The sequence below is a fragment of the Triturus cristatus genome, chromosome 2_2, assembly GCF_964204655.1.
Source record: "Triturus cristatus chromosome 2_2, aTriCri1.1, whole genome shotgun sequence".
Lineage (NCBI taxonomy): Eukaryota > Metazoa > Chordata > Amphibia > Caudata > Salamandridae > Triturus > Triturus cristatus.
The window spans coordinates 626,822,775-626,848,517 of NC_140582.1; the positions used below are offsets into that span (position 1 = coordinate 626,822,775).

Here is a 25,743-nt window from a genome sequence, read left to right on the forward strand (position 1 = left end):
TTTCGCATGCCTGATACTAAGTAAACATCAAGGTATTTTTTTTTTATGTATTTCTTTCAAAAGCACCACAGAAACCAACATAATCAAACGATTTCTTCTGGGATTCATTTTTACAGTGGCTACATTTATAAAGTCACTACATGTATCCTTTTAAGTAATCACATTGTTCTAATGAACATATTGATCTACTTCATATATAACCAACATCTTACATTAAACATCTGCATTGGATCATCATGCCTGAGAAGTTGGAATAAAATATATATACCACCCACTTCCTTCCTTTTTTTTTTTTTAATTCTTTTTTTAAAAATTAAAGTTAGGGCATATCAAAGTCATACAAATGAAACACTTATTGTAATTGGCTGGTACAGTTCCTTTAGATATTATGCATATCCTTGTTACAAATATTACACAATGGATCACATTAATACATCCACACATTTCTTAACATTCCCTCCCCGTTTCAATACGAAATTTCCTCACTTGGCAACTCAGGTGGGTCACATATAAAGCCCCTGTATTTGTTCCAGGCTCCCCACACTCTCCCCCATTTCTGGGGACAGCCTTGGTTGACATATGCAGCTTTCTCTGCGACCATGGCCTCATCCATGTCCATACACCATTCAGCGAGTGGCGGCGAGCACCTGGAACCCCACAGTCTAGCTATGTTTCGCTTTGCGACCATCATTCCCAAAGTTGCCCAGTCCTGTGCTGGATGAGTCAAGTCATCGGGTTCCCATATGTTTAATAAACATTTTTTAGGCTCTGGTACTACCGACACCCCCTCCGTCTGCGATATGGTTCTCATCACTGCTGCCCAGTATGGCATGATCTTCGGACAGTGCCATATAGTGTGGTAAAATGTACTCTCCTCCCCACACTCTCGCAAGCAATACTGATGAGGGGCACTCCCTATTTTGTGTAGAGTTAACCTAGTGTAGTATATACGGTGTAATATCTTTAACTGTACTAGTCTTAATCTCGAGGGTATTGCAACTTTCCGTGGTGATGAGAGTGCCATCTGCCAGTCTGTCTCGTCAAGATCCCCAAGGTCCGAAGACCATTTGTCCTTCAATGCTTGCGTTGGGTCAGGTAGGTTATTAATCAATTTACGGTAAGTAAAAGAGGTGGCCTTTTTCGGCATATAGTCAGTCAGCAGTCTATCCTCTAAAGGAGAGGCCTCCGGTAATGCAGTGTTTGGTCGTATAACCGCCTGTAGGGCATGTTTAATCTGCATGTATCTGAATTGCTCAGAGGGCGCAAGTTCGTATTGTTCCTGTAGGCGCTCGAACGTGATCACCCCACCCTTAACCCAGAGGTCGCCTACTGTGGAGATGCCTATTGCGTCCCAACTATTGAATCCCTTACTTTTCCTAAGTCGCCCCAGTCGCTGTGTGTCCCAGAGTGGAGTGAGTTGTGTTATAACCCCTTGCCATCCCAGTTTCCTATGCGCAAAGTACCATATGTCAACTGTATGTGCCGTCGGACCAATCAACGGGCTAGATCGTTATTTATTGTATAGGACCGCCATGATGCCCCCATCTCCCAACCCGCATCTGTCAGCTTGGAAAGCCGGGTCTGTTTGCGGGACGCAAAGCCATTGATTTATTATTTTTAACTGTGCTGCCCAGTAGTACAATTGTATGTTTGGGAGTGCTATACCTCCATCATACCACCCCCTAACCAGTTTGTCCATTGCAATACACGCTGGTTTGTTTTCCCATAGTAAACTAGAGACCTCTGCCATTATTGTCTTAAAATAGCTCGCTGGTACCGGAAATGGGGAATTTTCTAATGCATATAGAAACCGTGGAAGCGCCATCATTTTAAAGAGTGCTGCCTTACCAAGCAGCATTAGAGGCAAAGTGCGCCAGTGCGCGGCATCTCGTTTTAGACGTTCCGGGGGGGGTATAAGATTTTTTTAAAGGAATTCATCGGGTCTAGGCATCACATAAATACCCAAATACTTGAAGCACTCTGTTGCGATTAGAAGATCGCAATCTTTGGGAAGATGCGGTGGCGGGCCATAGAGCACAAACAAGACCGATTTGGACCAATTAATAGTGTAGTCTGACACTCGCCCATAATTTTCACAGACATTCAGTAGCACTAAAATGGAACGCCTGGGGGAGGCCAGTTAAATTAAAACGTCATCAGCATATAAGGATATGTGGTCCTCCCATCTTGCAGCCCACTTGAGTCCCCGGATAGTCGGTTCCCACCGAATCAACGCCGCCAGTGGCTCCAACACAAGTGCGAATAGTAATGGGGATAGAGGGTAGCCCTGGCGGGTTCCGCGTCCCAGCGGGAATTCCTCCGACACGTGACCATTTGCTGTGACACGTGCCAAAGGTTTCGAGTATAGCAGGTGCACCCAAGCACAGAATTTAGGGCCGAAGCCCAGATGTCTAAGAACCGCAAAAAGGAAGGGCCACTCCACTATATCGAATGCCATTCGTGCGTCCAATGAGAGAATAACAGCTGGTTCTTGGATATAGGGTATGCGGGCTATCACCCTATGAAGGCGCCACGGGTTAAGAGCCGGGTTACGACCAGGCATAAATCCAGATTGATCTGGGTGCATTAGGGCCGTCATATGCGGGGTTAATTGAGTCGCCACAAGTTTAGCGAGTATTTTCGCTTCAGCATTAAGCAATGATATTGGGCGATATGAGGTACATTCCTGAGGAGGTTTCCCAGGTTTAGGAATCGCCACTATGGTGGCCGTTCTTTGGTCCTGCGGGAGTTCTCCCGCTTCTAGACTTTAAAGATACAAATTTAGCAGGCAGGGGGAGAGTGCGTCCGCCATTCTTTCATAAAGTTCGATGGGTATGCCGTTTGGCCCCATCGCCTTCCCTGACTGCAGAGATCCGATTACTAATTGTAATTCTTCTGTCGTGAGGTCAGCCTCCAGCGTGTGGTTTGCCTCTGGTGTTAACGTGAGCATCTTGATATCTTTAAGCTAAGCCTGCGCCTCCTCAATCGTATTGTTAGAGGATGACACATAGACCTGGGTGAAGTAACTGGCCAACTCCTTTACAATACCTTGAGGGTCCGAAACCGCTACTCCTTCTCGAGTTTTTATCTGTGCACTTCCTTAGTTTTTAAATGTTTCATAGCAGTTGCATAAATCCAAACAACCTGTGCTAAAATTAATACATTAATTTACAATGGAATAGCATACAGAGCGGAGACTTTAGCAATTTCATAAGTGTCTCCCAGAATTATTTTTTTGTTTTGTAAATGGTATTTAATTTTTTCGCTAGGTTTCCATGAATTTCCAACATTGTTAAGCCAGTGCTGTGTCAAATGTTATTGAGGATAGTGCGATATGAGAACAAAGATGGAGAATAATATCAATTATATGTTAAGTATTTAAAGCACAACCTAGTAAACTACCAACAATAAAATCTTTCTGGACTTTCCCACAATGTTGATATTCGCACCTCTCTGAAGTTGCTGTCCATGAAACTGAAAACCTCTGTACCATGATATATAATACACACTCATTTACAGCAAATGGTCTATGTGAAAGAAAATAAATTGTGCCATATCCAATTTCAAAGTAAACTATGAAAATACTTTGCTTTAGACACCACAGCACTACAAATAAGCCAACTACTATAAATCAAACGTTGCACATAAATGAAGCTCTCAAGAAGCTCTAAATGAGGCAGTCAAGATGTGCATCAATCCACTTCTAGGAGAACCAATACTTCACTCAATTGAGTACAATGACATCAATCAATTATTTTTTGAAAACAGACAACCAGGAACCACATCAATAGCACCAAGAAGGCTAAAAGAATCATGTCCACCACATTCCATACGAAATTATCCACATTCAAGATGTTTTCTGTCACAAATCTTCCAGATATCATTAATTCCTCCAAGAGCACTACCAAAGTTAACAAGCTCTCATCTATCATTGAGAAATTATTCTCTAGAGAATTGCTCTTTTCTTATCCATACCACACAATAGGTAAGATCCTCTTAACATTGAATAAATCTCATTTTTAAGTCACAGTATCACATCACTGATCTATCAAGCCCTTAGGAAATAATTTAAAAACAAAATCTGCCACCATCTGTCAGCAAGTCAATTGGGCACCAACTACCAGCTACAAGACTACAGATCCAGCTTCAGACCTAAAAGCAGCACTGCAACAGAACTAGTCCAAGGTGGGAATATCGCCCACACTTCATATGCAACAGAAATGTGGGCCCTTAGGTCCTGCTATATCTTTTGCTTGTATTCATTATTGTCAACCACCAATCCCTGATCAATTTCTTGTTAGCATACATGTACGGTAAAGCCTGCATACTGCAATGGAGTACTTCCAACTTTGCAAACGACACTAACCTGTTCACATTGACACCTTCAGACACCAATGAAATCCAGCAGCTTATAGAGGATCTATTGCTTCACTTGTAACCTTCATCTTGAATGTGGAGCCTCTAATGCCTCTTCTCTTAAACACAGTATCAATATTTACCAAGATACATAATCTAGGTTGCCACCCCATTCCATTTTGGAGGTGAAGTGCCTACCTCGAACTGGATATGATGAAGGTGCAAATGGAACTCATCACCTGCTGGACCAAACAACCTAAGATTCAACAGCAGCTATGTATCAGTGAGCTATAACTATTCAGTTTACTCTCTTCATAGGCAAACTCACTCTCATGTACAAGCATCTTCTTCAAAATCTCTACTACGAAGAAAACACATTCAGCCTGCCTGCTACCTCTTCCACGGAGAATTTCTTTTTTCATTTAGACTTTAGTATAGCTGTCCAAACACTGGTTTCATTCCATGTTTAGGTGATATAGATTAGAATCACTTGTATACTGCTCCTTACCTCATCAAAAGACTAAAGGATTGTAACCACATCACCACGAGGCTGGGGGGCGTGCATTTGCTAATATAAATGCCAGGGTTATGTTCAAGACCTACTGCATCAACTTACCAGCAGGTACAATCAGCACATCACTCTACCTTCTATGACAACTTAGTAAACTCTCTTGATGCCAAAATGATCCACATTTCTGCCACTGACCTGTTCTGTGTGTGGTTTTGTCTCAGAGGTTTGTAGATGCAGCTCATTTATTATGACCACGGATAATCACTCTTTCTTATATAGGTAACTATTCAGAGTCTGCAGGCTCAACAAAACCCTTGCTACATAAAAGATAACATCTGACAGTGTTTTTTAAGGGAAATAGAATAATATTCTCAACAGCTGACAGCTGCTCACAAGTCAAGAAAGAAATTCATCTGGGGCACAAGATTCCCTCTTACATTTGGTAAGAGGCAATAGGTGAGGTTCACATTAAAAGGCACACAGCTGAGGGGGCGTGGCTTGGCAGCCAGACATGGCGGACGTGTGCTGAGTGAGCTCCGTCCAGCCCACCGATAATCCTGCATTTATCCTTCTTCCCCCGCATGCAGTGTCCCTCAGCAGCGGATAATATTCGGCAGTAGCGTCCCGAAGTTTGCCCCGAGGATCATCCGGAGGTTTGCGGTGCCTGGACGGAGCCGGGGGCGCGGTGCCCGGGAGCGGCCTGGCAGGAAGACGAGGAGCCGGGGCGCTGTCGTTGGTGCAGCCGGCGCTGGCCCATCGCCGCACAACGCGGCGGAGTCGCTCAGCCAACAGCAGAGGTCAGGGTTAGCCGGAGTGGGCGCCAGGGGTGGCCCTGTGACTCAGCAGCAGCCCGGCGGGACGGACGTCGGCGATGTCTCGGCGGTCAGCTCGGACCGCGCGGGTAAGGAGCGGGCGGGGAGCTGGACCTGGGCCCGGTGACGGTGTGGGCGGCAGGCTCTGCAGGCGCTGGTCGTCCCGGCTTGCGGGTCCCGGTCTGAGGCGGCGCTTTCCCCCCCCCCCCACCGGGCATCACCTCTCTTGTGCGGGGGTCCGGCGGAGCAGTCGGCCCGCAGGGGTGGGACGCCACGTGAGTGACTTTGGGCCCTGCTGTGTCGAGCCTTGAGGAGTTGGGCCCCCCCCTGTCTATCTTTCCCCCCCCCTCGGAACACTCAGCAGTGGGGGGGTCGGCGGTGCAATCGGACCGCGGGGGGAGGGGTGGGTGCTTTATTCCGCTGCCCGGGGTGGAGTGGGGGCCGGCGTGCCCACCACATCGGCGGTTGGGAGGACCGCGGGGACTCGCCTGCAGCCTTGGTGACGCTCTGGGCCTTCCGGCGACCGGGTAGGGGATCGGCGGCCAAGGCGGGCCGCGGGAGCGGGGATCGGTCCCCCCTCCCCCCCCGCAGCACTGGGAGATACGGGACATAGGTGGCTCTGGACTCCTGCGTGGCCCTGGCGGGGGCGGCCTTGAAGGGACATTGAGAGGCCCGTGGGTCCGGTGGATTGCACGTCGACGAGGATCCTCTTTCTTGCTGGAAGGGAGTGGAGGGGACTTCAGCTGGGCCCCGGCGCTGCGTATGCGCCATATGGCAAGCCCCCCCACTATGCTCACGGAGGCAGAGTGCTGGTAGTGGCTCCATAGCCATATTGCGGTGGGGGGCTGCCGGAGCGGAGGAGCCCCCGGGGAGCGGTAGGATAGGGGGGAGCGGAGGTGCTTACGGTGCGGCTCCCTTTCGGCAGTGCAGTCGGGCTGCGGGAGCGCGTGGTATCTGCGCCTGGGCCCAGTCTGACCCATCCTGGAGCGGCGTGGGACCGCGAGCGCCGCCATGACGAGAGATAAAGGAGGGAGTGGATCGGGCAAGCAGGGCCCCATAGACAAATTCACAGGCCCGGGAGCTCGGCTGGGGCCGTCCCGGACAATGCAGCCCTCCTGGCGGCCATCACCCAGTCCAGGAATATGCTGGACGCGAAGATAGGGGCGGTTGGGGCGGACGTTATGCTGCTAAGGCAGGACCTGCGCTCGGCGGTGACCCGCATCACCGAGGCTGAATCCCGGATCTCCGGGGTGGAAGATGATGTTACTACGTTGAAGCAGAGGGTCGCTAAACTTGAAACTGTTCAGAAGGGGCTGGCACTTCGTGTGGAAGATGCGGAAGGACGGGCACGACGCAACAACCTCCGCTTTGTTGGCTTTCCCGAGGGCAGCGAGGCGGGCAGCACAGAACTTTTTTTGACACAGTGGCTTGAGAGCTGGCTTCCCCCTGAGGCCATGTCCCGATGCTTTGTGGTGGAGCGGGCCCACAGAGCGCTAGTGCAGAAGCCACCGGTGGGGGCTCATCCGCGGCCCATCATAGCCAAGTTATTGAACTACCTGGACCGGGATGCTATCCTGAAGCACGCTAGGGCAAAGGACTCCCTGCACTACAACAATGCTCGCATCCTGATATTTCCGGACTACACAAGGCTGGTACAGCAGCAGCGCCAATCATTCACCGCGGCGAAGGCCCGCCTGCGGGAACTCAAACTTCCATATGCCCTGCTGTACCCGACGCGTCTCCGGGTGGTGTTCCGCTCCCGCACCCATTTCTTTGATACCCCAGAAGAAGTGTTTCAATGGACAGACGAGACGGTGTGGGTGAGGCCTCATTCCCCGCCGGGTGGGGAGTCTGACTCGTCATCGAGCGGGAAGGCGAGGAGGGGCCCTCAGGGGCTGCACCAGAAACGCAACCGGCGATCTAGGTCCCGGAGGCGCTCCCGATCCGGTGGTGCTGCTTCCCAGGGGGATCCGGCACCGGGGAGCCAGGCTCCTAAATCCTAATATAGAATGTGGATGGGGCGCTGTGAGCTGTCGTGACTGTCTGCATGCGGGGGGGGGGGGCATGCTATGGGTGGGTCTCCCAGCCATGACAATGGGGATGGGGGACTTCCGTTACGGATATGGGCTGTGAGTTGGGGATCCATTGGTCGGGGCGGGCTACATTCCACTGTTGGGGATGGGGTCTAGTCTCGCCGCGACAGATACTTCATGGTTCTTTGAGGTATGGGGTGGGGGGTTTGTTGGGGAGGGGATGTTTTAGTTTTCAGATTGCACTTCCGGTAGATGCTAGTACCCTACCATTGCATCGTCGCGCTTCCCAATCCGCTGGGCTGAGGTCCATGTTCTACCACGACAGGCATGCCACTGGATAGCCATCTACAGCCGGGAAATCTCCAGATTATTAGTTGGAATGTGAGGGGGGCCCTGGATAAAATCAAGCGCGGGCGCTGCTTCACCAGGCGAAAAGGGCGGGGGCGGATGTTGTGCTGCTCCAGGAAACGCATCTCCTTGGAACAAAGGCTCTATGCTTACAGAGGTATGGTTTTCGGCATGTCTTCCATGCGGGCTTCACACGGGGCTCGAGAGGGGTGGCGATCCTCATACACCGTTGGGTACCATATACACACTTACGACAGTGGGGCGATCCACAAGGGTGGTACCTGTTTATCAGGGGCGGCATTGGGGAGGATCACCTAACCCTGGGTAGTGTCTATGCGCCCCCTCCGTTGCAGTGGAACCTGGTTGAGAAGCTGCTCACCCTCCGAGCAGACTTGCCGGATGGAATGTCTGTGGTGGGAGGGGACTAGAATGATGTGATGGACATGGCCAAGGACAGATCTCGAACAGGGGGTAACCCTGGGACTGGCGCCCCCACGAAACTACGCTCGCTGGTCATGGGAATGGACTGGATAGACGTGTGGCGGCGAGAACATGGTGATCAGCGGGGCTATACTTACCTCTCGGCGGTGCACCACTCGCTGTCCCGGATCGACTACCTCTTTGTCCCACGGGCGGAGGTGGATAGGGTGGTGGCGGCGGAGATATTGCCTCGTGGCCTGTCGGATCACTCCCCGATATCCATTGAGATATGTATCGGTAGGGGTAGGCCACAGTTTCGCTGGCGCTTATCCACATGGAACCTGCAGAATGCAGAATATGGGGCCCACATGAGCGAGGCACTTGCTCGGTATTTGTTGGATAATGAGGGATCGGTAGCTAGTGCCACGAGCCTGTGGGAGGCTATGAAGCCTACCCTACGGGGAGTCGATATATCTTGGTGTGCTGCGGCCCGAAGAAAGCGTAGGGAGGCACTGGTTCAGGCGGAGGCGACAGTGGAGGAACTCGAGCGTCGGTGCCGTGGGGATGGGAGGGAGCGCAATGTGCGGCAATTGCTGTATGCGCAGCAGACATTGGCTGCTCTGTTGCTTGACGAGGCGAGGCAACTCTGGCTGGCGACGCGCAGCCGAGTGTATCAATGGGGCGACAAATCTAGTAAAATGTTGCACCGTCTCTGTCAGGGCACCTTCCAGGCTCAGGAGTTGCCGGGCATTCGGGACTCGGCAGGACGGCCGATTACGGATCCCCCGGCTTTGGCCGCGAACTTTGCTGCCTACTATGCAGGCCTCTACGCCCCGCGGGAATGCTTACCGGGTGCCACTATAGAGCAGTTTCTCGCGGACCTACCTCCAATTGGGGTGTCCGACGAGGTGAGGGACCAGTTGGAGGCCCCCTTGACTGACGAGGAGCTTGGGGGGGGGCGCTGGGGGAGCTAGACCCGGGCAAGGCCCCGGGACCTAACGGGTTTTCCTGCGAATTCTTCCGCCGGTATCGCACGCAAGTGGTCCCGCATTATCGGGCGGTGGTCGAGGAGGCCAGAGAAAGGGGGGCGCTCCCGGCAGACTGGAGGCACGCGGAAATTGTGGTTTTCCATAAGCCGGGCCGACCCCCGGACCAACACGCCTCCTATCGCCCCATATCCCTTTTAAATGTAGAGGCCAAAATATTGGTAAAAGCATTGGTGAACCGTCTCTTGCCACATATCACCACCTTAGTGCATCCGGACCAGGCGGGATTCATGCCTCAGCGGGCAACCAGACATAACATACGGAGGACGCAAGTGGCAGTAGCGACCGTACAAAAGACGGGACAGCCGGCTGCCTTGCTGCTGGCGGACATGGATAGAGCGTTTGACTCCCTCAGCTGGGTTTATCTCTTTGCATTGCTCCGCAGACTTAATCTGGGTCCCCGGTTTCTTTCTTACATAACGCTCCTTTACACGGACTTCACGGCGGCGGTGCGAGTAGCGGGGGCGATCTCTCCTACTTTCCCCTTGGGACGCGGAACGAGGCAGGGATGCCCTTTGTCCCCATATCTTTTCGCTCTTGCTATGGAGCCGCTGGCTCGGTGGATACGCATGGACGCGCAGGTTCGGGGGTTTGAATGGGCCACGGGCCTGTCCGATCGGATTGCGCTATATGCAGACGATGTCCTCCTCTTTCTTACGGATGTGGACAGGACTGGGCCACGACTCCTGCGCATTATGCAGGTTTTCGGGGAAACGTCGAGCTTGTACATGAACCCTCGCAAGTCCACCTTGTGGGCGCTGGGCGAGCGCACGAAAATGGGGGCGTGGGCCTCTTCAGTTCAGTCGGCGGTGGGGGGACTGAAATATTTGGGGGTGTTCTTGACAGATGTGCCAGCGGTCTCCTGGGAACGGAATGTGGCCCCAGTATGGGAGCGCGTCCGCTCCGATATCAAAATCTGGTCTCGTATGCCCTTGACTCTGTATGGGCGATCGGCAATATTTAAAATGGTGGCGCTCCCTCGACTCCTATATCAGCTACAGAACCACCCGTATAAGATTCAGCCCGGTTGGTTCAGACAGGTGAATTCGGTGCTAGGGCAATTCCTGTGGGAGGGGGGTAAGGTGCGCGTGGCTATACGGACGTGCTTCCTGTCCACCTACTGTGGAGGGCTGGCAACCTCGGATATTCTGTCATACTATCAAGCTTCACATCATCTAGTAATTAACGAATGGTGGTACGGGGAGAGGGGAGACCCGGCATATGCGCTGGAACGGCAGCTTCTGGGACGCCACACGCTGCATACACTCCTCTACTCGGCGTCCCTGAGGGGTGCGCTGCCCCCGGTCACACAGGTAGTGTTTCAAATCTGGAGGCAGGCCTTGCGCCGTATGGGATGGTGGCAGACCTTGACTCGGAAGACCCCATGTGGCACAATGGGCGTTTACCCCACTTGGCGGCCCTACAAGGGTTTAAGGGATGGGATGACATTGGCATCTCCACGCTGGGAGACGTAATGCGAAAGACGACACTCAAATCTTTCCATGAGCTACAGCAGGAATTCCATATGCCACGTGAGCAATTTTTTCGATATCTCCAGCTCAGGTACGACCTGTCGCCCGCACTGGTGGGACTGGAATCGCTTCCTGACTTCAGCCCATTGGAGGCGAATGTCTTCATGGGGGATCTGCCAGATAAAAAAAATTCCAGGATCTATCAATCCCTGGTTACACACAGCTCCCCCACACTGAGCAAACTTCGGGGGGACTGGGAGGCAGATGTGGGCGCTCTGGAGGAAGAGGACTGGAGGGAGGCGCTGGCCGCCCCGCGAGGTGCTGCCATAGCCATGAGGCTCCGGTTGGTTCAATTTAAATACCTGCACCGGGTGTACTTCACAAGGGTGTGGCTGTGGCGGGCGGGGCTGATTGCATCCCCGGAGTGCCTGAGGTGTGGCAGGGAAGAGGGCACATTCTTTCACACTATCTGGCAGTGCGCTTCCCTTGATCGGTTCTGGAGGGGAGTGTCGGCGTGCCTCTCGGAAGTACTGGGGTGGGAGCTCCCACGCTCGCCGCGGCTGGCTCTACTCCATGTCATGGAGGATATAGGGGGTAATATATACAAACGTCATCTCTTGCAGCTGGGACTCACTCTGGCCAAGCGGGATATTGCAAGGGAGTGGAAGGCGGCACGAGCCCCCTCCATGTTGAGATGGAAGAACGGCCTGGACTTCTGTATGGGGCAGGAGCGGCCCGTTTTCGAGGCCAGGGGGTGCCCACGCAAACACTTTAAGATCTGGAAACGATGGGCAGATTACCGTGGAATTGGGCTGGAACCTCCCGCAAAGAGGGAGATCAATCCATAGGGGCAGCTATTCACAGACGTTGGTGGTCCTGGGGGGGCAGTGCAGGGGTGTGTATGCTGCGAGGGGAGAGCGGGATGGACGGAAGGGGGAGAGTAAGGCTAGCGGTAGGAAGTGCGATCTTTGGGGGTTGGGGGGTCGGGGGGGGGGGGGGGGGTTGGGACGGTAGTTGGGGAGTTATTGAATATACAACTGTCTATTGCCTCTATGTACATGTATAAAGGATTTGGCAGACGTCTCTGGGTTACGGGGCTCTGCATGGTGATGGCTATATTGACATAATAAAGTTTGTTTTAAAAAAAAAAAGGAACACAGCTATGCCAAATGCTGTTCTGAGCACATGGTTAAGGCCACTTTAAGTGACATGGGATGACCTCTGCCATATCACCTAAACAAATAAGAACTCTGAAGACTGTGACTTTTTAACTTTGTTCTGTCGTTCAAGACACTGGTGGGAAAACTTTGCAGGTGATAGCCTGCAGGCCCTGCGACTTGCCTTCTAAATAAAAATCATCAGCGTTCCCGTCCTGGCGATCAGGTGTTTCTTTTTCAAGAAAAAGAAAACACGTGATCGTCTGGACGGGAACGCTGATAATTTTAGAGAACTTGTGGGAAGACAGAAGAACTGCACCCGAACTGCTGTCATATTTAGCACCCTTAAGAGAGGATTTTCCCTAATACATCAGATTGAAAAGGGACCCTGCATAAAATGACATATGTGTGTTAATGAAGTGATTCATCCACTAGTAACCTCTTGGAGGAGGTTAATGAGTACAAATAGGTGAAAAGTAAACTCAATTTTACTTAGTGGATGAACAAGGATTCTAAATGATAAGATAATAATACATCTAAAGACCATCCCCTAAAATTTCAAATAGGAGATGGATCTAGTACAACAGGCTGAAGAGAGATCTTTGTTGTCAAAATATTTTTGTCCTGAAGAAGGTGGTGCGTCAATAACTTTATATTTTTATTGTGACATCCTTGTGTTTTTATTATGTAACTAATTGGTGAAATATATGAAATTTGTTTTTAATTCTGATGCTGTACATATCAAATTTTCATCTGGCGAAAGATTATTTGTGATAAATCTATATCAATGTATTTGTTGTTTTAACAAAGTATCACAGTGATATTATATATTTTTAGATAATTCCAACTTAAATAAATGAGACATTTTTACATATAATGATGTTCAGTGTGTAGATTATGGAGGGAATTTAGATAAGGACATTTTGAGCTTGAATGAGAGTGCATTGATTCACCATATTGGACGTGTAACTAGAGTTACACGAAAGGGACCCTTTCTTGTTTTGATTATAACTGACCCTGTCCCTTTTGGGTGTAAGGGCACCTCTCCCAATTTTGTGGAGTTTCTTGCCTTCTAAATTGTCATTCAATTAAGAATACTGTGAAAATGTGGATTGTTGGTTGACTGGGGTGTGAGCCCTGGTCAAGCAGCAACTACAATCCTTGTCAGGGTGAGGCACATACCAATCCAAATTATCTGAGCTCAACCCCCTGGGAGCTTGGCACTGACCAGTCAGGCTTAACTTAGAGGCAATATGTAAAGAATTCGTGCAACATTACAAACAGTAAAATAGTGAAAACGTCACACAAATAGGATCCCCCATCAAATTAGAAACACAGAGCTAAATATAAGAAATAAAACAAGACCAACACGACAAACATTCAATCAGTAGAACTGGAGTTATGAATTTTTAAAGATTAAAGTGTGAAATAGAGCCAAAAAGCATAAAGCACCAACCAGGCAAACTGGTCTCACTAAACAGAATCAAAGTCACATCTCCAAGTCAACTGCGATGGAGTGAAGGTCAGCTACAGTCACCAGATTAAGCCAGCTGAAGTTTACGTTCTCAAGTTCGTGCCAAGAGTCTCGTTTGTGTTGGAGAGGACCATGAGGACCAGGGACAGCAAGGAGCCTGCCGACGTTGTGGGTGGGCATTGCTGGAGCTTGACAGAGGCAGTCCCCATGGGCAGTCGATGCTGCAATGCAAACAGTAGGGCTGATGGAGCTTTGGGCTGATTTGCGCTGCAAGCGGGTCAGTTTGCTGTCGAGAAGAGTGCAAAAGCTTGATTTCAGCGCCAATGAGCAACATGAAAGTACAGGACTGTAGAACGGAGGCGACAACTACCTCACTACAGCGGTGTCCGGGCGCGGGGATCCTGTCCCCCGCGCTCGACCGATTAACGTCCCGGTCACCCAGGACACCCTCTCTTTCTCGTCCCCTGCAGGTACCGACTCCTGGACTTGGTGAACCGGAAACACTCGCCAGCCATCCCGGACGCAGAAACTGGACGACCTCGAGCGACCCGGAAGCACCCGCCCCTGACCCCGGAAGAGGCCAGCCAGACAACAAGCCGGAAGGTAGAAAAAGCCCCGAGGACGACGGAGCGTCGTTCGGAGCAACCGACTCGTGGCAGGAGACAACGGAGAGCGACGAACCCCCGACAGAGAGCGGCGCAGCACGGCTGGACCGAAGCAAGGAAGAGGACGAGGACGTCTGGACGGAGGACTGGTGGCATCCTCAGGAGGAGGCTGGAGAGCGGCCGCAACTCGGACGAGAGTTGCGGCGGGGCACGTGAGTACACGTCACCTTTCTCCGTGGCCCTTTTGTAGTTATAGTTGTAAATATAGAAATGTAAATAACATAGGAGACACGCGCACTAAGACACAGTATACTTATCCCCCTTTTTCACGAGCACTGTATAAATCCCGATCACTGCCCCAGCACCTGGCACCTCTATCCCCTGCCCTCTCTTACTTGCCGTTTCCACCTCCCCTGTCCGTCCCGTCCTCACTTCACCCTTTCGTAATCCCTCACTCTCGGGTGTCGGTGGAAGTATTCCGACGGTGTCGCTCGGACTAATAGCCCTCACGCTTCTCTCCTTTGTTTCAAGCCTCCGTGGAGCCCCAGTACCACATCGAGGGGATCACCAGCTGCAAAGGAGAAGCCGGACTCGATCTCGACTCCACCCCACCGAAGCGGGTCACGAGCCAAGTCAACCGTCCCGTCCTGTTTTTGACTCTGTACATCTGTTCCCCTGTTGATTTAAGCACAGACATTGCTCACTATATTCGGCCTCCCTGCCTGTTATTCCGGTCCGCCCTACCCACAAGTCCACAAGTGGTGTCAGAAGTGGGATCGCCCGGAGGCATGGAGGCCGCAGTCAAACAACTGGCAGAATGCGAGGAGCAACTGGGGAAGATGATGGAGAGATTCCTCAAAACAGCTGAAGACGATCGGGGACAGCTGCATGATGTGTTGAAAGGCCAGGGTACCGCGCAGGACCAAGCCCTCGAGAAACTCACCACTGTCATGGGACAACAAAGACCCGTCACCTCCCTGCCCTCAGTCGTGGTACAGAAGTATGTACCTGGAGAGGACCCCGATTACTTCTTCACGAACTTTGAGCGCCTAGCTCAGGCAGCTGCCTGGCCCGAAAACCGGAGGGGCCACTACTTAGGTCCCCTATTGACCGGAGAACTGCAGGCCGCCTACCAGCAGGCCAATATCCAGGGACAAACACCATACGCCGACATCAAGACTTGTATCCTGGAACGTTTAGGGATAGACGACGAGACATATAGGGTCCGACTCCGTCAAGCAAGGGAAGGTCCCCAAGAAACTCCCAGGGCTCTAGCGTTCCGTATTCAAGATCTGGCCAATCGGTGGTTAAAATCGGCTACAGCCACTAAGGAAGACATTCTAGCCAAAATATATTTGGAGCAATTTCTGGCTTCCCTATATCCTGCCACCCAGAAGTGGGTACGCCAACATTCACGTCTAACGCTCGACAGTGCGGTGGAAATAGCCAGCGCCTACAGCAGAGCCCAGGAATCCCAGCGACCCAAGGAGGAACATCATTCCCGCACACCTCCGGGGAACCATCCCCGGGTTATCCGACCCCCTCAGGTGGTCAGGAAACCCGAGCCTGCTGCCCTCATGCCTTATCCTGTCTTGCCTCGGCCCCATCCACCTGGACCCCAATGTTTTCATTGTGGTGGGTACGGACATATAGCTCGCGTCTGTCCTCAAAGGGAGGAGCCCATGGACATAGGGATGGCGAAAAACTATGTATGTCTCACCGCTGACACCACTCCCCCTCCGTTTCGATGCCCAGTGCGGATTGAGGGACACAGGATGATGGCACTGGCCGACACCGGCTGCAGACAAAGCGTCCTAAGACCCCAAGAACTGCCTCACCCTGTCGGGCCCGTGACAGGAACCGTGGCTATCAAATGTGTCCATGGCGACACCAAACACTATCCGACCACACAGGTCCATGTCCAAAACCCCACGGATATGGGTAGTCTGTTGAAGGTGGGTCTTATACCTACCCTCCCCGAACAAGCGATATTGGGAAGTGATTATAGTGGTCTACCCCCTCTCCTTCAGGACACCACCGAATCTCTGAGGAAATGGTGGGCCGAAGCTCCGTTTTCCCGTGGATCCCCTCCGGGGCGTCCCGCGGTCAAACCAACTAAGACCAAAAGACAGAAGAGGAACGAAAGGAAGGACTTTGCTATGGCCTTTCCTGCCCAAGTCGATATCCATCCATGGGAAAACGACCGGGAATTCCGCGCCACAGAAAACAACAGGAAGACCCGGTGTTGCAGGAGGCCTGGGCGCGTGCGCTGGATGCTGAAGATCCCCTACATGTAGGTCCTTATTTCTTCCGGAAAAACGGACTCCTCTACAGAAAGGGAGGACCCCAACAGCCACCCCAGCTGGTTATCCCCGGGTTGTTTCGTGATAAAGTATTGTTCCTAGCACACAGCCATTTGCTGGGAGGGCATTTCAGTGACGAAAAAACCGGTCAGACCATCCTAGATAAGTTTTACTGGCCAGGGGTACACGGACAGATCAAACAGTATTGCCGGGAGTGCCCGGTCTGCCAACGGAACAGTCGATACCGGCCCCCCAGGGTTCCTCTCCAGCCCCTCCCCATCATTGATGTCCCTTTTACAAGAGTGGGCATGGACATTATAGGACCAATGCTCCCCTCGAGATCCGGATGTAGATATGCTCTCGTACTGGTGGACTATGCCACCCGCTTCCCGGAAGCAGTACCCTTACGCCACCCCACCACTCAAAACATTGCCAAAGCCCTCATATCCATTTTTTCAAGGGTGGGTTTTCCCCGCGAGATATTGACTGACCAGGGGACACCCTTTGTATCCGCCCTGATGCGCCAAGTCTGCTCCCAGCTAGGCATCAAACAAATACGAACAGCTGCCTACCACCCCCAGACAGATGGGCTAGTAGAGCGATACAACGCCACCCTTAAGACGACCCTTAAAAAGCTATTGGGACTCGAAAGTAAAAGATGGGAGGAGATGCTTCCCCTGGCGCTGTTTGCCATTAGGTGTAAGCCGCAATGCAGCACAGGATACTCACCATATGAATTATTGTATGGAAGAGCCCCACGGACACTCTTAGATATGGCAAAGGAAGCGTGGGAAGCCGAACCCGACAGAACCCGACCCTTACCAGAATACGTGGACAACCTGAAGACCCACTTGGAACAGATAAGGGTCATTGTGAGGCAAAACCTGGTAGCCGCTCAAGACACCCAAAAACACCAGTACGATAAGGGAACCAAAGCCCGAAAGTTCAGCCCTGGCGATCTAGTACTGTTACTATTGCCTTCTTCCGACCACAAATTACTAGGACAGTGGCAGGGCCCCTTTCCGGTGCTAAAAGCCGTGACTCCCGTTACCTATGAAGTGGAAACAGAACCCACCCGAGGTATCACGCAGATATATCACGTGAACCTCTTGAAGAAGTGGGAGGGCCCCCGTCCTGTCCTGTCCAATACAATAGCCCCTCCCTTTGAAGGGTGCATTGATCCTGACCTCCCCGAACCTAACAAACAGGATCTCAGGAAAGCCCTGTCCTCGGTGCAAACAGTCTTTTCCTCCCTTCCCGGACACTCCACCGTGGTTGAACATGCCATCCACACGGAACCAGGAAAAACCGTGAGACAACGGCCCTACCGCATCCCTGAAGCACGTAGAGCCATCATCAGAGAGGAGACGAATCAAATGTTGAAAATGGGCATCATAGAGCCCTCCAACAGTAGCTGGAATTTCCCCATAGTGTTAGTACCCAAGCCAGATGGCTCCACCAGATTCTGTATTGACTTTAGAGAAGTGAATAAAATATCGGCCTTCGACACCTATCCCTTACCCCGCGTAGACGAAATGGTGGAACGCATAGGCAAAGCCAAGTACATAAGCACCCTGGATCTCTGCAAGGGTTACTGGCAAATCCCCCTCAAGGAAACAGATAAACCCAAGACCGCCTTTTCCACCCCTGAGGGTTTATTTCAGTTTAAGGTGATGCCTTTTGGGCTTCACGGTGCCCCGGCTACGTTTCAAAGAGCCATGAACTTGGTACTACAGCCACACCTAAGGTATGCCGGGGCATACCTGGATGACATCGTCATTTATAGCGACGGTTGGGAGCAGCACTTACAACACTTACGTTCTGTAGTGGCCTCGCTGGGGAACAGTGGCTTTACCATCAACCCCTCCAAGACCACCCTAGCTGCCCAGAGTGTAAAATACCTTGGATACCTGTTGGGGGAAGGGCTCATACGGCCTCAGAACAACAAGATCAAAGCCATTCAGGCCATCCCTTTCCCTCAAACCCGGAAGGAACTTCGTGCCTTTCTGGGTTTATTAGGGTACTATAGGAGGTTTATCCCGAATTTCTCCCAAACCGCGGCCCCTTTAACTGATTTATTGAAGAAAACCACGAGAACTGAAGAACTGCTCAGACATCCCTCATCCCCGATGGTACACGCCTTTGAACGGCTGAAGCAGTCCCTACTCTCGGAGCCGGTGTTAGTCAGCCCGGACTATACCCAGACTTTCATCTTGCAGACCGATGCCTCTGATCAGGGCTTAGGGGCTGTTCTTTCACAGAAGGACTCGACAGGGATCGAACGGCCAATATTATACCTCAGCAGGAAACTTTTTCCCCGAGAAGTAAATTATGCAGTAATCGAGAAAGAGGCCCTAGCCATTAAGTGGGCAGTGGAAAGTCTTAGGTACTACCTGGAGGGGCGTGAATTTATATTATACACCGATCATGCCCCTCTAGAATGGATGGCCCGTAATAGGGGCCACAATGACCGAGTCCTTCGTGGTTTCTCTCCCTACAGCCCTTTCGGTTTAAAACCGTACACCGGAAAGGACTACAACAGGGCAACGCTGATTATCTGTCCCGGTATCCACCTCCCAGCCCCCCTACCAGAAAGACAGCTAGGGAAAGGGGATGTAGAACGGAGGCGACAACTACCTCACTACAGCGGTGTCCGGGCGCGGGGATCCTGTCCCCTGGCTCGACCGATTAACGTCCCGGTCACCCAGGACACCCTCTCTTTCTCGTCCCCTGCAGGTACCGACTCCTGGACTTGGTGAACCGGAAACACTCGCCAGCCATCCCGGACGCAGAAACTGGACGACCTCGAGCGACCCGGAAGCACCCGCCCCTGACCCCGGAAGAGGCCAGCCAGACAACAAGCCGGAAGGTAGAAAAAGCCCCGAGGACGACGGAGCGTCGTTCGGAGCAACCGACTCGTGGCAGGAGACAACGGAGAGTGACGAACCCCCGACAGAGAGCGGCGCAGCACGGCTGGACCGAAGCAAGGAAGAGGACGAGGACGTCTGGACGGAGGACTGGTGGCATCCTCAGGAGGAGGCTGGAGAGCGGCCGCAACTCGGACGAGAGTTGCGGCGGGGCACGTGAGTACACGTCACCTTTCTCCGTGGCCCTTTTGTAGTTATAGTTGTAAATATAGAACTGTAAATAACATAGGAGACACGCGCACTAAGACACAGTATACTTATCCCCCTTTTTCACGAGCACTGTATAAATCCCGATCACTGCCCCAGCACCTGGCACCTCTATCCCCTCCCCTCTCTTACTTGCCGTTTCCACCTCCCCTGTCCGTCCCGTCCTCACTTCACCCTTTCGTAATCCCTCACTCTCGGGTGTCGGTGGAAGTATTCCGACGGTGTCGCTCGGACTAATAGCCCTCACGCTTCTCTCCTTTGTTTCAAGCCTCCGTGGAGCCCCAGTACCACATCGAGGGGATCACCAGCTGCAAAGGAGAAGCCGGACTCGATCTCGACTCCACCCCACTGAAGCGGGTCACGAGCCAAGTCAACCGTCCCGTCCTGTTTTTGACTCTGTACATCTGTTCCCCTGTTGATTAAAGCACAGACATTGCTCACTATATTCGGCCTCCCTGCCTGTTATTCCGGTCCGCCCTACCCACAAGTCCACAAGGACCTAAGATGCACCACATGGGGGTCAGGAACTCTCTGCATCTGGGTCCAGGGGCTGATGCAGTATGTTGGGGAGTCTTGTATGTTCCAGAGGCTTAGATCAGGAGGCCAGCAGACAAGCCCTTGGAATCATGCTGGGGTCCTGAGTTAAAGATGAAGTTGCAGGTCCAGTTCTTCCTCCCCAGGCACGAGGGCAGCAGGTTAGCACAGCAAGTCCGTAATTCCTTCAGAGCAGCAGTCCAGCAGAGGGACAGTCCTTCCAACAGCAGGGCAATCCTTCTTCCTTGCGGAGCATCCACAGGCCGAAAAGTATATTAAAGAGTTGGAGTCTGTGGTCCCTTCTTTATACCCTGGAGCCCAGGTTCTGAAAGGTGATAGAAGCGTTGAGACAGTAGCTTTGAAGTGCATGGAATTCCCTGACTTCCCGGCCCAAGCTCCAAACTGGCTGCAGTAACAATGTGGAGTCATTAGGTCCTTTGTGTGATGGCAGAGCACAGACAATTCAGTTATAGGTGGGGCTGTGCTCAGCTCTGCCCTTCCTAACCTGTCAGCAGATGGCCACTCCAGGCACATCTAATCCCTCTAGTATGTGACTGCCTGGGAGTAATTCACAAAGCCTGTCAGCTACACCCAGTCATGTGATCCAAGACAGGCTGCAGGTCCGAAAGAGCTAAGGGCAAGAACATGCCAACTTTCTAAAAGTATTCATAATAAGCCCACACATTACCTTTTTCCTTCCGGAATATACCTAACCTCAGCCGAGGTAGGTGTTTTTTTAATCTACAATGTCTATATCACAGACTTCTTATTCAAAATACATGTACAAAAGGATTCATTTATTCTTGACATTTATAGTGATTTGTGACCCCAAGTGAAAAAACCATAACCTCTTAATATGTGACAAAGAGAAAAAGACTTAAAAGGTTATTGGAAAATTATATAAGGACAGACTTAATACAATTTACAATGATTTAGTCAAAGCGGTCTCTTTTATATGTTGTCGACGGCGTTTCGACCCGCTCTAGATACGGGGTCTCTTCAGGACTGTATTTCTGGGGACTAAACAGAATAAGGAAGTATAACTATACAATAATGAACCTTAATGATGTGGTATTATTGAAGGAATCAGGCTTAAGGGGCAAGGGTCGTGGCTTACCAGCATAACGCATACATATGTCCATGTAGGATCCAGTATGTGGTTGGTATGCTGGATGAAGGAATCTATCCAGACCTGAAATCCGGGAGTACAGTATTTTATTTCTTAAACTAAATTCAATTATTATAGGTGATCACCCAGGTGAATTAAAGGGTCACACTTACTATAATTTTCTTTATCAGAGTCTATCTGATTGATATATGTATCTTCTTATTATGAAAGGAATCTTCAACAATATAGATTCCCTGAGAAATAAATCACTCAAGCGCTGGAACTCTGTAATAAATTAATGGCGATTAGCCCATGTCCTCTGTACTTCATTGTTGTTAGAAGCATCATTATAAAATATTCCATAAGAGCCAGACTTACTTAATTTCACTCGCCTGTCCTCTTGTTAAGGGGATCTTCTTACATTAAGTGTCCTTCGGTGATTAATCACTCTAAGGCGCTGACCCACTGAAATTAATTAAAGGTGAGGTTAGCGCGAGATCTACAACATCTGATATTGTAAATTACAGAATCTCCATAAGCATATTAGGCGCCAAACTTACTTGATTGCAGTCGCCCATTTCACAGTCGAAATGCTTCTGTGATGAATCCGGCTGACAAAATCCTGCTATGCTACCCGGAAGTGGAAAATCACTATATATACGAGACCATATATTTCTCGCGAGCTAAAAGACGGCGGGATTGGCGGCCATCTTATAATGGTAATATGGATCGTCTAAGTGACTGATGCATTTTTTATGTATGCAAGGTACCAAGTAGTGTGTTACACGATGGGTCTTATTGGTTAACGGTTACCTGTTTCACACTGGCGCTGATCTACTTCTGAATATCAGTATATTATCGGACCCTGTTTAGTACATATTGAACTAATTAGCGAGTGTATAACGATAGCAGGGGCCATCTTAAAATGATTGAGGGATTCCTCTCTATCATGGAGTGCAAGATGCACAATTGCTGGCAAGGAGGGGGTTATTTTTCAGTTATGTAATTTCTTCCTTTTTAATATGTAGTGTATTTATTCATTAAAAAAGCACCAATTTATACATCTTCTTCAACTTAGGATAATATATACTTCATAACACACAAATAATAATCATATATACAGTGACATATTCCATTACACCATAAAACAATAGTGCCATATATAAGCAAGTATTAAGGACAAAATGTCTCAATCAGAGGACCAGTATGCTATATTAGCTAATCGATCTGGGTTAATTTTCTATATTTAGTCTGCTGTAAAAAATGTAAAAAAATGCAGCGTGCCAAAGTATATACAGTGAAATGTAAAATGATTTTTTATCCACTACTCTTACATCGTTATCTTCCAATCCACAGTCATTTAGGAATGTGTCTACAACAGATTGTTGTTATGCACATTCCTTAGGATTACAGAGCACTCTTGAGAGGCGACAATGTATACAATATTTCTCATAACGTTACCATTATGTATACAGTTCTTCCTAAACTATGACAGAGCCCTGTCAAATCATGTGGTAAGTGAGATATGGCCCTGAGGGGAATTATCAGTGTAGGCTTATAAATCTCCGCCACTCTTCAAGACTGTTCAATCCATCACGAATGGATCCACACTTGTCGATCCATTTACATTCCAGTGGTTGTAAAATGAGCGAGATGTCACCACCTCTAGGTGGCATTTTAGCTTTCTCTACCACCTGCCATCGCACATCATTAGCAGAATGGCCTTTCTCCATATAATGATCCACCAGAGGTGCATTTGTCACTTGACAGCGAATACGGCTCCTGTGTTGGCCGATCCGTGCTCTCACCGGTTGAGTAGTCTGCCCAATGTAAATCCATTCACACGGGCACCAGATACAGTAGATAACGTTCATTGTGGCACAATTAGTCAGATCATACAGTTTCACATTAACATTTCCATGTGTGAAAAATTTGGTTTCCATAGTAAAACTACATGCTACACAATTTCCACATTTATAATGACCTGTGGGAGCTGGTAATGACCATAAATCTTGTATGGTCCTTTTATTCTGGTATATACTGGTATCCGAATGGACCAGATGATCTCAAATGTTTTTACCTTTTTTAAAATAAAACATTGGCATTTCCCAACAGGAATCAAGAGTATTTAACGTGGACCAATGTCTTTTAATGGTCTTCTGTATTTGTGTGCTCAACGGACAAAAAGTGGTAACACACACAGTTTTGTTCATACATTCTCTAGTCGTGTTGGCTTCCATGAAAAAATCTTCCTTTTCTGTACAATTTCGCCTTAGCCTCAAAAATTGGCCATATGGTAGGCCATCTTTGAGGGATCTTGGATGAAAGCTGGTATACTGCAATAAGGTGTTCGTGTCTGTGGGTTTACGATACAAAGTTACATTCAAACAATTTTCCCGACATCCTATTTTTAGGTCCAAAAATTGTACCATTTCTTTGTTTTTATAGTATGTAAAGGTCAGTGCTGTTTGACATGTATGCAAGTACGTGACAAATGAATCTAAATCTTCCTCAATTCCAACCCAGATAAATAAGATTTTTTCATGGAAGCCAACATATTGAGCTCCAGATTACGTGAGAGAGGTTATCCGAAAAGATTAGTGAAAACCTCGATGAAAAGAGCCTGGTTCAGCCCCCGGGAGGTGCTGCTAGATAAAACGACTAGAGAATGTATGAAAAAAACTGTGTGTGTTACCACTTTTTGTCCGTTGAGCACACAAATTAAGAAGACCATTAAAAGACATTGGTCCACATTAAATACTCTTGATTCCTGTCAGGAAATGCCCATGTTTTCTTTTAAAAAAGGTAAAAACATTAGAGATCATCTGGTCCATTCGGATACCAGTATATACCAGTATAAAAGGACCATACAAGATTTATGGTCATTACCAGCTCCCACAGGTCATTATAAATGTGGAAATTGTGTAGCCTGTAGTTTTACTATGGAAACCAAATTTTTCACACATGGAAATGTTAATGTGAAACTGTATGATCTGACTAATTGTGCCACAACGAACGTTATCTACAGTATCTGGTGCCCGTGTGAATTGATTTAGATTGGGCAGACTACTCAACCGGTGAGAGCACGGATCGGCCAACACAGGAGCCGTATTCGCTGTCAAGTGACAAATGCACCTCTGGTGGATCATTATATGGAGAAAGGCCATTCTGCTAATGATGTGCGATGGCAGGTGGTAGAGAAAGCTAAATTGCCACCTAGAGGTGGTGACATCTCGCTCATTTTACAAGCACTGGAATGTAAATGGATCGACAAGTGTGGATCCATTCGTGATGGATTGAACAGTCTTGAAGAGTGGTGGAGATTTATAAGCCTAAACTGATCATTCCCCTCAGGGCCATATCTCACTTACCACATGAATAGACAGGGCTCTGTCATAGTTTAGGAAGAACTGTATACATAATGGTAACGCTATGAGAAATATTGTATACATTGTCGCCTCTCAAGAGTGCTCTGTAATCCTAAGGAATGTGCATAACAACAATCGGTTGTAGACACATTCCTAAATGACTGTGGATTGGAAGATAACGATGTAAGAGTAGTGGATAAAAAATCATTTTAAATTTCACTGTATATACTTTGGCACGCTGCATTTTTTACAGCAGACTAAATATAGAAAATTAACCCAGATCGATTAGCTAATATAGCATACTGGTCCTCTGATTGAGACATTTTGTCCTTAATACTTGCTTATATATGGCACTATTGTTTTATGGTGTAATGGAATATGTCACTGTATATATGATTATTATTTGTGTGTTATGAAGTATATATTATCCTAAGTTGAAGAAGAAGATGTATAAATTGGTGCTTTTTTAATGAATGAATACACAACATATTAAAAAGGAAGAAATTACATAACTGAAAAATAACCCCCTCCTTGCCAGCAATTGTGCATCTTGCACTCCATGATAGAGAGGAATCCCTCAATCATTTTAAGATGGCCACCGCTATCGTTATACACTCGGCTAATTAGTTCAATATGTACTAAACAGGGTCCGATAATATACTGATATTCAGAAGTAGATCAGCGCCAGTGTGAAACAGGTAACCGTTAACCAATAAGACCCATCGTGTAACACACTACTCGGTACCTTGCATACATCAAAAATGCATCAGTCACTTAGACGATCCATATTACCATTATAAGATGGCCGCCAATCCCGCCGTCTTTTAGCTCGCGAGAAATACATGGTCTCGTATATATAGTGATTTTCCACTTCCGGGTAGCATAGCAGGATTTTGTCAACCGGATTCATCACAGAAGCATTTCGACTGTGAAATGGGAGACTGCAATCAAGTACGTTTGGCGCCTAATATGCTTATGGAGATTCTTTAATTTACAACAATGAAGTACAGAGCACATGGGCTAATCGCCATTAATTTATTACAGAGTTCCAGCGCTTGAGTG

General features: G+C 49.3%; 1 protein-coding gene across 2 annotated transcripts in view; it reads right to left on the reverse strand.

Moving 5' to 3' along the window:
• Nucleotides 1-25,743, reverse strand: part of NEK1 (NIMA related kinase 1) — a 1,277,786-nt gene that overhangs the window by 118,263 nt on the left and 1,133,780 nt on the right. The window lies entirely within an intron of this gene.